This window comes from Merops nubicus, unplaced genomic scaffold (assembly GCF_000691845.1).
Source record: "Merops nubicus isolate BGI_N331 unplaced genomic scaffold, ASM69184v1 scaffold7443, whole genome shotgun sequence".
Classification (NCBI taxonomy): Eukaryota; Metazoa; Chordata; class Aves; order Coraciiformes; family Meropidae; genus Merops; species Merops nubicus.
In genome coordinates this window covers 28,261-40,607 of record NW_008599498.1, presented here as the reverse complement: position 1 = coordinate 40,607, position 12,347 = coordinate 28,261, and the positions used below count along the sequence as shown (strand labels likewise).

Sequence of the window (12,347 nt, the reverse complement as noted above, 5' to 3'; positions counted from 1 at the left end):
TTAGTTGCCAGCTGGCATGACACAATATAATATAAAATAGGTTCTATTTCGTGTATTTTCAGTGCCATGGAAAATAAACTCTGCTTTAAACTGCAAGCATACTATAGGAGATCAATTCAAAGATTTTATAACTGCAAACACTGTGAGGATTAGCTACATCACATCCTGACGCTGAAACTCCTGACTTGATGCAAGACCCCCCCCAGTCTGGTGCTGGAGGTAAGGTCAGTTCTGCAAAGCAGCTGAGTGCCAACGGGGTTGTACAACCCATGGCTAGTCACTGGTGAGCCTGTCCATCCGAGGACAGACAACATGGAGCCCCAGCTCAGGCTGAGGCTGTGCAGGACCTCACCCTGGCACCTGGACCTCTCCACGGTGGAGGTCTCAGCCTGGCGTGTGCCTGAGCTGGGGTGAGAGTGTCCACTTGGCTGAGGCTGGCAGTGACTGATGAAACGTGGTGTGGTGGCAGCTCAGCAAACTCCTCAGCACATTGAACAGGATGAAAAAGCATGTAAATCCCTGACACTGACCCCACCACACACACACACACACACACAAAGCAAAGTGGACCAGAGAAACATCAGCCAAATCTGTCACCAAAAACTGAATTCACGCACTCTCCTGCTAAACACTGGTTTTTAAGCTGGCCCCACACTTAGCGTATTTCTCCAGCCTATCCTAATGAATAAAGATTAGCTTAAGATTTCTTGCCTCAACCACAGGAAGGAGCTGTACAGTCTTTCTGCCTCAAGAACTATCCCATGTTACCTCTCTCTGTCTGTGGATACTCCAAGCAGCACCAGTAAGTCCCTTTCTTCACAGGCACTTTAGTATGTCTTCACTACACCTTGAGTAAAGCTCTGTACTGTACAATGTGATAGTATGTTGCCTCCAGACAACATGAAACAAAACTGGAAACATGTCAAAGACACTTCTTAGTAAAGCTAATCAAATACAACAAATTTGGACTCAGTAGGCCAAACAATTTTTGAAACAGAAAAAATGGAACATTTTCAAAAAGTCAATATTGGACATTTTTTAGGTGTGAAATCTAAATATTCTGTTATGAAATGTCAGAATGAGGAAGATGGGTCAGATATATCTCTTGACATTTTTTTAATTAAAATTTAAAATGAGATCCTGATTCCATCCCCATGAATGGAGCAACTGATGTTACTCATTACTATGTCTATGTTCTAAAAGTATATGGCCACTGTTCTTGTGTAAAAGTATCATACTTTCAGGCCATGATGACAAATACATAAAAGTAATGTCATTTTATCTTCTGTAGCAAATAGCCAAAATATTTCTCTGTGGGCTAAGAATCATAACAGCTCAACAAATACTAAATTTTAAATTGTAGTTATGGTTACAATTTTTTATTCCAGATGAGAATAACTACATTAATGGGAACATTTCACCTGTCTTTGCGCTGTTAGCAATTAAAGTTCATGGCCCTGCTGAGTACACACTATTTCCATGGAGTGAATAAGTCCTCAGCAAACATTTTTATATTATTAACAGCTGGCTCAATAAATCTTAAAAATTTAAGGGCCTCCTGCAAGCTAAGATTAACTTCAATTGCATGCCTTTCATGGATTTATACCTTATTAGCCTTTTCCAATAACTGATCTTTAACATTACTAATATGTACATGCCAGAAGGCATAAAGCATTATTTATTCAGTAGGAGGTTTATTTGGCTTTAAGACAGGCTGACAGAAACACACTTAAAGCTGTATCTTTGACACAGTGTTCACCAACACAATTTGTGTCCAATCAAAGAAACAAAGCATGAGTAACAGACACAGGTCCTTCCCATAAATCTTCACTTATTCTGCCCAGTCACTGTTGTGTGCCTTACAAAGCTCTGGGAAAACAAGATTTGCTAGACGCTTCACTATGTCTGAGGCTTTTTGCTGGATGATAGTAGACCTTAGTGGAGAAAGGCTATTGTTGTGGAGAGAAAAAAAAAACCCAGATGATTTCTGGAGGGAAAGGCAGCAGGATGGATAGCCAGACACACATATACCTGATAAATAAAGAGGCTCATTAGATCGGACTGCAAGAAAACCACAAAGTTATCAGCAAGAGAAAAACAAAATAACTACATGCATGGCAAGACTTGTGTGAGGAGGAAGGGCTGAATAATTTAGGAGTGGTTAGTCAGGAGACAAATATGAGATGGCAGATAGAGGTATGCAAACTAGCAAGAAGATGAGAAGGTTTGTTGGATGCCTCCTATTTACCCTTCCTTATAAAAGTAAGATCAAAAGACAATTTAAATCTGATAAAAAGAAATACAACATGCAATTAACTTGTAAAATTAATTGCTGCAGGTTATAAAGGAGTAACCAGGGAGAACTAAAGACAAGATTAGATGTTTCTACCCATATTGTTGGAATTAGATTTTTCAGGGGATCTGAATTCCTGTACAACTCAGTCACCAATTATCAATGTCCGAACAAAAATGTTGTGTGATTGGCTATTCAGGCTACAGGTATTAATACCTTTTTTATAGGTATCTGGCACTAGTCATCATGTAGAAAGATGCCAAATGGGGCTCCTATATGAACCAGCCCAGATGCATCTCTGTGCAGAGTCCTTGTAACCACAGAGGTGGGAACCTATAGGCAGGAGCCTGCACTTTGATGGTCTTTTCAATCATACTCTAAATCTCATGGAGGTGGAGGTGGGCAGGGTGTCTGGAAGTGCCCGTCTAATGCATTCTCAGGTTGTGCATAAAGTGTAGGCAGTGCAGAGGTATGGGATTGGAAAAGCAAAAATTAAAAAAAAAAGGAACAGAAAAATCCTGGGTATCAGGGTGAAAATGGACAGGCAAACACTGAGAAGTAAAGATGTTGAAGAGGGAAGGGGAAAGAAGAGAATGTCTCTGAGGGAGAGGAAAAGCCTGTTTGTAGGTGGAGAGGGAAGAGGCAGTATTAACAATCTGCTCTCAAATTCATGGGGTTGGGGGAAACAGGAGGTGTCCAGTATTTAGCTGAGTTATCTAATTCAGGTGCTGAAGTCAGGAACATGGGTCCTTTGGTGCTGGCCAAAAGAGATTAATTCCTACCTTAAGTTTTCTCAGACATTCTCCAGAGGCATATACCTCTCCCTGATGCCTAAAAGCAAAACTTGCATTCCCAACCTACACAACTATTTTGGATGTCTGCACAGTCACTGTGAGTGCCTCCTGGGACTCCTCTGTTGCTGTAAACACAGAGTTTACTGTGATTACACAGAATCAGAAATTTCCAGTCACTCTTTTCCCTCAGCTGCTATCTCACCTGCAGTTTGGGGGTGGGCAGTTAAAGAGGGACTATTATGCCAGCAAGAAGCTTTTTATGTTTTGGAGAACACTGGTGTGGGGCACCTTGAAGACACCCTTGAGACTTCCTGGTGTGGCAGATGTGAGGAAATAGAAGTTCTGTTCAGTGCTTGTCCAAGAGGGCAAAAACCATACTCTGGCAGCACTATCACAAACCCAACAAGAGGCAATCTGAAAATGAGATCTTAAATACAGCAGAGGATGCCAATCTGTGTGACAGATCTGTGTGACTCCACTCTGTCTTGTGATATTTTCATCTGGAACAAAGTAGTCTCCAGCACAGCAGTCTCATGAGAAGGCTGGGCTGGCAAAGGGGAGCCCCAGGGAGGAGAGGACCCTGCCTTCTCCTTGGCTGCTCCCAGGATGGTCACATACATGTGCTGAAGAGCCGGGACCGGGCAGCATGAGGGCGTAAGCAAGCAGCTGGAGCTGCCTCTTTCTGCCAGGCTCAAATAAGCATTTACATCACTTTGGAGGTGTACAGGCTCATGTAAAACAGATCTGGTGAATACTTTCCTTAGTTCCGCTATTGACAGCAATATCATCTATCAGTGGAAAGGTCAAATTCTCACTTTTGAGAATTACCAGCACAAGCTTAAAGGTAAAAACTGTAATTTTCCTTTAAGAAGAGACTACAGGTTATAGGAGCCCTGAGCTTAAATGCTAGGGATAGGGAGGGAGGAAATTAAAATGTGCAGGACATGTCCAATTTGCCACCTAGACACATGCAAATATTTCTACTTAGCCATATTAAACTTCATATATAAATACTGTAATACTGTTATACAATGTAACAACATTGTTACATTGTCAAATCCTTCCTAATTGCTGTATTAAACACTGAAGTTCTAAAAAAGGAGGAATTAAAACCCTGTACTTTTTCTCTTGCACACAAGTATTTTTCTAATGTAGCAGTTGGAGTGTAACTATTCGAGGCATGATCATAAAAATAGAGATTTCCTACAATTCTCACTGGAATACTCTGCCCGTCAGTCACTTTAGCAGTGCTGGTGGCAACATGCTGTTCTCTCAAGGGATGTAAAAGAATGGAAATATCTGTGGAAACTGAATTTCTTCAAGCCTTGTGATCAGTAATAAGCTAGTTGCAAAGCTGGATGATGACATCTGACAACCAGTGACTATACTGAATGTATCGGTGGTCAAAGCTTGTGTTTTAAACTGCCAGTTAACAAATTAAAGCTCAGATACCAGAAAACTGCATTTGAAGAAACAAACACTATCTCTAAAACAACTGAAAATGCCCATGTTTCTAAATGACATTGCAGCCAAGCAAAATGAAACGACTGTTTTTAACTGACTGCACCTTCAACCCTTTTCCTGAAGACCTTACTCATATGCAGATGACCTGAAAAGAAACAAACTAGTCTTCAGCAGAGACAAAGTCACATATTCAACAGGCATAATAAACTAAAAGCACCAGAGAGATGGAAGGATATACTGCGAATATAAGATAGCAGCATGTTGCCTGCTGTCGTACACTGCAGGGTGAATGTATAAGGAACAAAGTGATTTGTGCACAAGGAATAGTAAAACTGTAATTGCAGGAAAAACGGGAATAAGATATCTGCCCACACTACAATACCAAGGGTAATCAGGCAGATCACCCTAGCAACTGGACATTAGGAAGCATTTCTTTACTGAGCGGGTGGTCAAGCACTAGAACAAGCTTCCTAGAGTGGTGATTGATGCTCCAAACCTGTCAATGTTTAAGAGGCATCTGGACAATGCCCTTAACAACATGCTTTAACCTTTGGTCCGTCTCGAATTGATCAGGCAGTTGGACTGGCTGATTGTTGTACATCCCTTCCAATTGCATTCTAGTCTAGTCTAGTCTAATTCTGTTCTTTTCTCACTATGTTTCTCCTAGCTGCATAGTGCTCTCAAACCATTCTAGAAAGATTCCTGTAGTATATGACAAGCCAGCAACTCTGCTTAGACCTCCTCAAATTTCTGCATTTGGGCTGACAGAAGTGAGGCTGGGACAGCATGAGAGAAAGCACAATTTGATTGTCTACCACCTGCAGGAGCTGTTAATCGTGGCTCAAAGAGTCAGACTGACAGTTGTCTAATGTACCACACCAAGGCATTAACACTGAAATTCACGTTAACATGCTGTCAAAGCACCCCTAAGTAAGTATAGCCATATTAGTAAAATAGATGACACACTGAAAGTGGCTTTTGAAATAAAGCAGTACTACAAGCTAGGGACTTCAGAGTCCCATGAGAGGCTGCAAGTATGCCAAGGATAGAGTAATGGGCAGTTGCAAAAGTCCATATTCATATTTTGCTAAATTAAAACAGCATTTTTACTGCTTTTGAGACTTCATATGCTGAGGTAGGCAGATAAGTGAATTTGGCACAGTCTTGTCTATCTCTCACTTCCACACTAGTGCTTACATTAACAACTTCTTAATTTTGGACTGGAGAATTTACACGTAGGTATGGAAATCTGAGCAACTACCTTGTCTACGGGTATGATGGAAATTCAGCATAGTAAGGCAGCATATAAACATCTCAAATGAGTCATTTGACTGAGACATTTGACTTTAGGACACTTTCCTAACAAGTGAACTGAATTAGGAATCACTAAACATTTTAGTGCAGGTGCTGAGTTACATCACTCCTGTCTGGAATAGACATAAGTATCTCATGCTCAGGAAAATATTTTTAACAGCTGTCTAAGGAAGTAATTCTAGTATCACAAATAAATTGTTTTTAGTAAAATGCCTCTGTTTTTTAACAGGCTTTCCTACCAAAAACCTATCTTCATTCTCAGATTCTTCACATTCTAGTGCTCTAACCTGTTTCACCTGTTCTGGTGTGGATGACAGATCATTCTTTGGGTGAACAAAATCAAAGTTTCTCATGTAGCAGATGACTACAATTCAAAGCAGGTGCTGGAGTAAATCAGTACATCTCTTTGGAATTATTTACTGATGTTTGGCTAGTTTCAGGGGCACTGAGAGATTGCAAATTCCTGCTCCAAATCTCTCAGAGCAAGAATTTAATAATAATTTACCCAGAAACTGTATTATTGGCTATTCTGCATGTTTGGGAGAGAGAGTGTTTCTAATTTTGATGATAAAGAGAAAAAGATCTAGATAATTGTAAAATGCCTTTCCTCAGGAAAAGTGAATTGGTTTCTTTCCATGAATTACTTTGATTTTGGTTAATCAATATTTTTCAATGAAAAGTCATTTCTTCAGAAATCTTAAACTAGCCTTGTTGAATTCCTTCATCAGCAGATAGCTCATCAGGTACACAGAATACAGATGCAAAAAACGCTCAGCCCTCAGATTCAAATCTCGATCTCCAAGCGTCCTGAAGATGAAATGTGACACTACCCATAGCTCCCCAAAGGGAAGTAAGTCACTAGACACACCTCACTCAGGTTGCCCAATTCGTGGTAGGCATTCCTCTACTTAAAATAACATGTAGTGACACTAGTGTAAGATCAAAAAATCATGCCAATGCACAAATACAAAGTACTGAATTTCTTAGCACATACCAGAAAGAAATTTCACCATGGACTGCATTGTACCAAACTAGCAGACTTCTTTTGAATTGAAGACATAAAGCTTCCAGAAAGAGAAAACCAGAGCCTAATGTCTTCACTCATAGCAAATGAGTTGAAGACTTACTCCGCAGTGAGGGTAGTAGTCACCAAAAGTAAACACGAAAGAATAAGGCCCATAGATTATATTCAAAATCCGTTACTTTTCCTACACATTATTAAAAGCTGTACTTCTAGAACTGTCAAACATGAAGATATGCTACTAAATATTAGCTTTAAAAACCTAGACAATTTGGGACCAATTTAGCCTAAAGAGCACCTCTGCTCATTGCACATAATTATTGCTGCTGAAATTATCTGAGGAAATTTCAATTTCCAGTCTTAACACTACCACTACTACCAGAGTGTTTTCTGGACTGAGGTAGACATCATGTTCCAGAGATGAGTTCAAGCAGGGCTGGCAGGAGACCACCCCCCACCATGGAATCTGCTCCTGCTGGAATTTGGTTTTGCTGGGATTTGTAATGAGATGTGGTGTGAGATGTGTCGCATTGGTCAAGTATATACTTAATTAAAGACCATCACTGGGTTACTTAGAGTTCAAATTATGCTGGAGAGAGGCTGTTTATATTGTTTATCATGAGCAGTAGATTTACTATCTGTCTGTATTTAACTATGTAATGTCTAAACACCAAGGTGACAGACACACAACGTATCATTACATAAATATATTGAATTAATTAAAATTAAAGGTTCAGTAGATCTTGTAGCACACTAGATATGGATTTGTTTATAAAGGTTTGACAAAAGTGACACATGATGGTTCATTACAACTCTAATTAATGAAAAATAGTTCCAGTCATATGCAACAGCTACTGCTATTGCTCTGAAATGAGGTTTGCCAGTCATGAAGTTCAAGAGCTTGATTACAGATAATGGACTTAAGCTTCCTGTTGGGAATGCGTTCATTCTGCAGCCTCAACAGAATTTGAACTTGTGACATTTCCATCATGCTGTAGCTTGACTGGAGGTAAAGTAGAAGCAGCTGTGGGGAAACTGCTAATAGACTAACTGAAATACATGAACTCTTTCACTGGTCTGGACCACCAGGAAGTCTAGTTGCCTTGGAGGAATGTTATAGTACTAGAAGGGAGCTTAAATTTAAGGTGAAAAAATTCTGAAATAGGAGTTTCAACCCGCAAATTTAAATCTAGAAGTAGCATAAAGTTTAGGTAGTAAAATTCACTGCTTCCAGCTTTCAAAGGGAAGTGTGCTCATGTGCTCTTCACCTGCCCTTGCCAGGCTGCCTCCCATAGGAGTCCCAAAAGGTCCTACAGTCAGTGTAGAGAAAGAAGTTCCTCTGAAAGCCTAGCAGACTTTAGACATGCAGGTGAGACCGGCAGGATCTTACTCTTCTGACCCACACTTTGTTATTTATTATTCCTCATTAATTTTATAATGTGTCGCTGCATGGGAGCCACTTTCATGGAATGAGACACCATTGTGATGGTAAAACCTCTCATATGCATAGGACAGAGGCCAGAAGTTTAATTTTGCCAGGTCACATGCAACCATCTAGGAGGCCCAATGCCAGAGGAACGACATTAGACTCTTCATTTATTTTGGTGTCCTTTAATGTCTTGACAGGAAGGGGATGACATTTTTTCTTCCTGATTAGCAGGCATGTCCTCTTATATTTTGGGGATTTTCAGGGAACATGACTCCTCCTATGGCACAGGCAGACACAGAATTCTTTCCTGGTGTTGGCATCCCTGGCCCCTGGAGGCATCAGTTAGGAGATGAGGTACCTGGATTGCTACTCTTCTGCACAGTATACACAGCAACATTGGTCTGCAGTGCTAGCAGCTGACCTTCAGACTGATATGCCTGGGAAATTTAGGATTTGCATCTTTAAGTATTTTAAATACCTGGGAGGGTATGTTGGTATGCCTTTACATTATGTGCACAAGCTCATGTACAATCACAAGAAATGAGGGATGACAGGTAAGTCCTGACATGGAATGAAATACAACTCAAGGTTTAATACTACACTATTATTCCGATTTTTACAGAAATAAGCAAGCGTACAGAACTGTCAAATAATTTGATAGATATCATTACTAATATGGTAGCACACAGCGATGCCTGATGAACCAATTTATCAAGGCAGTAACATTGTAGGCACACAGCTTTGGCCCTGCCTTAAATTTTTCTGCTTATTAGGTTACTAATGGGAAAAAATAAAGGCTGTCTGAATGTGACCCTTAAGGCAATCCTTAAATTTATTATTTCTAGCTCTTAGGCCATTGACCTATATGATTTGTGTTTGATCACAAAAACAATCAGAGAACAGATCTGCTGGAGATATATAGCAAATTTAATTAATAGTAAACAGACTAAGTCTTCTAAAAAATAATCCTTCCACTGTAACAATTATCAGAAAGAATAACTGAATGGATGACCAAGGAATTAATTAAACAAATGCATGAAAAGTAATAGGCCAAAACTGGCCATATGCTTGTAAGGAGACCTAAGTACTGAATTTACCGAGCTCTCACTGCAACCATCCTTCATCCAGGCTGAACAAGCCCAGGCCCCTCGGCCTCTCCTCACAGGGCAAAAGCTCCAGTGCTGCTCATCTTGGTGCCCTCCACTGAACTTACTCCACCTTACTGATGTCTTTCATGTACGATGTTGGAGAGGGCAAATGGGTTGCAGTATCTTAGACAGGGCCTAACGAGTGCTGAGTAAAGGGAAATAATCATGTGTCTTCATCTGCTGATGGTCTAGCTAAAACAGCTTGGTGGCCTTTGCCATTGGGGCACATTTTTCCATGACTGCAAAGCCAAGGTTTCAGGCAAATAGTTACTTTATGTAGCAAGAGCTGCAAGGTGACTTGCTAAAGGTTATTCCTCATAAGATAAATCTGGAGAGATAATGGACCACAGAAACTCCCTTCAGGGACACTGAAGTCCAGAAATGGACAAAAACCAATCAGCAGAAGAAGAGAGGCACAGAATAATTAAGGGCAAAAAAATGAGGTTACGGGTTTAGTTTCCAGAGTCTGTGCTAGTAGATGTGCAGTGTTTTGCAGAATAAAGTTCACTTTGCATCCAGTGAATCGTTAGGAGGACATCCCCAGGCAAAAGACTGTTGTCTACTAATTAATTCTGCTAGCAAGTAATGGAATTGCAAGGGTCTTCTGCTGACTGTGTGCTCAGATAGGAAGGATATTATTATTAATGGACAACACATGAGCCATATCCCTCCCCTTGGTCTTAGATCATACATAAGAAATCCAAGGTGTCCCACCACTGGAGGAATGAATAGATCAACGTATTCACTCACAATAGGTAACATAGCAAAGAAGGGAGCAAGTCAATTCCAAAACCAGGCCATAGGGGAAAGGAAGGATGGAGCCAGGCGATCAGTCCAGTCCCAATTGTGTAGTAAATGCCAGGAGAAAGCCTCATATTTCCCTTGCTCTTTCAGTCTTGTTCCAAGTACTACTGGGAACTCTACTTGCTGTGAAGACTCAGGGAGCCTTTTCAATAACCATAATCCCCACACAGCACATCCACCATGTCAACAAACCTCCTAAACCCACTGCAAGTAGAGACAGTTCTTATACAGGTGGCTTGTTGCCTGGTCTCCAAGTTAATGTGGAAGGCAGGGGCAGCTGGTGGTGATCTCCTAATCAGTTCCCACCCAAGGCTGGCTAGACCCTGGGTGAAAACCTGTCAGGAGGGTCTTTCTTGCCTGGCTGTGGACATTATCTATATGCCAACCCTCATTCATGGCTGGGGGTTTAAATCCCAGAACTTCAAAGGAAGGCAGAGAAGATGTTTTTAAGGCTAGAGATTGTCTACATGAACATAGATGCAACAAGAACAGCAGGTGAACTCCAGAGAGAGGAGTAAAAGACACAATCAAGTGAACTAAACCTTAACACTCACCAAGGCCCGTGCCAGGAGACCTGCCTGAACTATTTCACTAACAGTAGGAAAGTAGCTACGAGCTGTTTAAAGTAAAGGTGGAAAAGCTTTGTGAGTCACCCCATGATAACATGCAGAGTTAGGAAGAACCCCTCTGTTCACTTTTGCTGGGAATTAAAGAACCTCAAACTGAAGTTAATCACAGGCAGAAAACTCACCAGGTGAATGGAGACAGGAAAGGGAGGAGAAATGAATGCTGAATCAAACAAACTGCTAGTTTTTCCACACACCAGTGTTTGGGAGAACAACAAACCACTCTAATATGCCAAATGTTTCTAGTAAGGTCAAATTCTTTAATGGTTCTTAGAACGTAAAGATACATTTCTAGTAAGTTCTAAATGGCTGAAGTCAGTTAATTTTACTGAATAATTTGATGCTTTTTTATGATTGTGCACTGACAAAAACTGATTACTGTAAATTTTGAGGTACACCACAGAAGATTGGAATAATGCTAATTCTGGTTAAGGAGGGTAACCATGTTTCCATGTTGATGCCAGGAAAAGTGAATGTCTGGATTTCTAGCTTTCCCTTGACAGATGACTAGTAAAGACTGAGAAGATTTTTGAAGCTTCTTTCCACTTCTGGCCAGTCATGGGACCCTCAGGGCAAGTGTGTGACCTGGAGCCAGGTGGGGTTGGGTAAAGGATCTACCCACCTTCCCTGCTGCCTGAAAAAACAAATGCCAGTCTTGATACTTGTCTCTCCCCCACAGTGTCATAAAATAGCACAGATGGGGTGATTCTTTGCAGGGAGGAGGTAGTCTATGATGCTTTTCCACCTACTCATGCACCTCTTGCTAAAGACACTTTCTCCATTGCAGGAATTCCTCACGGGGAGAAGGTGTGGATTTACCAAGAAATAAAGCATTAGGCAAGAGGAAGAAGGCAAAAAACTTGTTTTAAACATTATCCCTAACTAGTGCACTGGTCTGCAATGCCACAGGACACTGCATAATTATTTTTTAGACCAGGATGGCATTCATCTACATGAAAACTTGTTATTCACCATTCACGCTGAGACCCATGTGTATAATGGCTAAAAGCATGTGACTCTGAATACTAGCTGCCATAGATACGCATGGGAGAATGCATTTCCTGGCCCAGACAGTCTGGAAGTTAATTTAAGATACAGGCAGATGAAATTAAAAGCTGGAAGAGAGACAAGAAGATGAGAGAGAAGAGAAGTTGGGATGTTGATATCCTGAAGTTCCACAGATGTTCAATAACAAGCATTTACTCCAAACCATTAGAAAAATAAATTATTAGATAAATTTGGTAAGCCATCCTTGATTTCTGCCTTTACTGGGAAACTGTTTCCCTGCAGATTCTTTTCCAAGATAAAGTTTTAACTAGTTGTGTGCCTATTCACTGTTCTCACAGTTCCTAGAGCAAAGAAGGGCAGCAACAGTCTCTTGAAATAGTTGTAGAAGTATCCTATATCCTATGCCAAGTTGGCTGGAAGGACAGATACCTGGACTGTCGTGCAGA

At 40.7% G+C, this 12,347-nt stretch overlaps 1 protein-coding gene across 1 annotated transcript in view; it reads right to left on the bottom strand.

Annotated features, from left to right (window-relative positions):
- KCNQ5 (potassium voltage-gated channel, KQT-like subfamily, member 5) overlaps window positions 1-12,347 on the bottom strand; it is an 86,660-nt gene that overhangs the window by 56,697 nt on the left and 17,616 nt on the right. The window lies entirely within an intron of this gene.